Genomic DNA, 2502 nt, shown 5'->3' on the forward strand with positions numbered 1-2502 from the left:
TTTAGAAAGGCTATGTCAATAGGTTACTTGTCATTTACTTCGTGTTATTTTAATGTGTTTGTAGATTTATTAACTGAAACATAACAGTGAAATAAATTAAAATAATTTACCGTAAAATTAAAACATTTTCAGGACTTGCAGTTAGGCTACTAACCGATGTTAGTCGGTTTAAGCATTCTTTGTTATATTCAGAATTAAATAGGCTTACATGTTGTTATGATTATCAATTGAATTCTTTAATAAATAATCAACCATAATGCCTATTACTGCCGCAGCAAAAATAAACCAGTCGAATTTCAAAGTCGTTCGCGAAATGACTTTGAAAGTGACAGGGCAAAACAGCAGCAACTGCGGCATTCTAAAAGGCAAGTTTCCTATCTGTTTATAATATATATATATATATATATATATATATATATATATATATATATATATATATATATATATATATATATAATTTCATTATTTGAACAAAAATGAGACTGATTGAATATGTAAAAATATAAATCTGCTAAATAATTTTTTTTGTGTGTGTGTGAATCATTCACGAGATTGAGATGACTGACAGTTATACCCGGCCATAGCAACGGAAGACATTTTTCAAAACAGATCGAACAAATCAGAAAAATACTTTCAATACAGTATTGCTTTCAATTAAAAAATAAACAATGAAAATGTAAAAGAAAATTAATTAAGTTTGAAAACCCATCGCACATTACAAGGTATGAATAAAGTGTCGGGACAGTTTATTTATTTAAACAGGGTTGCATCGATAGTTTATTCCCTTTGTGATGCAAAATAAGAAACACAGAATCTTATTCTTGCAACATTTTAAATTTCTATTGTCAAAGAAATTGCAGCTAAATTAAAAAATTAAAACGGTACAAAACGAGAAAAGTTCAAAGCAACATAAATTAAGAACCGGCGTTTTTCTTTGCCTCTCTCGCGCTGGATATTTTTTTAGTAAGTTTGGTCTCCCTCACTGCGCGCGCAGGGTCTTTCTCGAAATTAAGCATTTCAGCGTAAAAAAAAACACCATACAGCTGATAATACTGTATATGTGGCTGTGTGTCATCCACACAAATCACGAAGAAAAAACTGTAACAAATAGCTTTTGTTCCTTCAAAGATACAACATGCCTTGCTGAATTCACCTTACAATAAAACGAGGTGGGTCGCGAATTAAAGAGCTGCTAAATTGAAATTGTTTGTGGAAAACCTTTAAATACAATCAATAAAACTACAATATAAAATTTAATAAGATATAGGGCATACTGTACATAGGCTATGGACTTTTGGAGATTTTGAGATTAATCCTTAGAATTTTGCCTTTGCCTGCTCATCAGGTTGGCTCCGACACTCTCCATATGAAAGACGGAACATTAACACCTCTGTCCTGCACCCCCACGATAAAGCAACTATTGCCTTCTCCAAACCCCCCACAGGCTAGCTGAGTTTGCAAAACAAAACAAAGAGTTTGCCACTCGTCGTGGTGTGCCAAAACACTTAATTATAAACTTCAATATTTCATTCAAAACAATCTCAAAACGCTTTGTGAGCTGGTTCTGATTTTATTGTTTGTCGTTTAAACGTCATATATAGTATATTTAACAGAACTGCTTTTGAAATTACGATTGGAATTATTATAGGTTACAGAAGTAAAGTCATTGTATAATATTTGTTCCTTGGTCTAAAATGGAAATGCATGGTGATTTTATTTTGTAAATAGGCTATAAGCAAAAAACTATGTTTTAGAACTATAGACAAATCTCTCTGCATCAACAATAGACTATACAATGCATTAATAGGCTAATATAAAAATATCAGTAGTCTAAGTTAGTTGGGGATTCGAACCCGTGTCATCTAAGTGATCACCAACCACTCGGCCACGATTCACTCGTTGCGACATGGCCTAACGTTCCAGTGTGTGTTCGCTCACACGAGCGAGAAGCGCTCTTCATTCAAATGAACGCGCCGCCGCGTTTGTCGAACACTAATTCAACATGCTAGAATAAAACCTGGCTTTAGAACAATGCATAGCGCCACTCGTCGTGGTGTGCCAAAAAATGTACAATACTTTAGTTTCATTTATTTCAGTGTTAATGTTTGAGTTAAAAAAATCCTCTACAGATTAAATTAACTCAAAGTCGGCTATAAGAATCCTTTATAGGCTACGAAAAAAGCAAAGGGCTTACAGTCTTAACATTTAGGCTACTTTGCTTAAATTCGATACATTTATTTTCAGTAGGGCCTAATACATTTGTAGGGATATAATTTCAGTATGCTTTACCAACGCTATGTATTCAATTAAAGTTCCAAGAGGTCTGGGGTGCGTTTCCCGAAAGCATCGTTAGCCAACTATGGTCGCAAGTTCCGTCGTTATCAGCATAGTTCAACGATTTGGTGTTTCCCGAAACCATTCGTTCAAACGAACGTTCGCAAACAGCATCGCAAACTTGTGTGGTTGGAACGACAGCTCTCGAGCTGTCGTTAGAAGCATAGT

This window comes from Leuciscus leuciscus, assembly GCF_965113295.1.
Source record: "Leuciscus leuciscus genome assembly, chromosome: 9".
Lineage (NCBI taxonomy): Eukaryota > Metazoa > Chordata > Actinopteri > Cypriniformes > Leuciscidae > Leuciscus > Leuciscus leuciscus.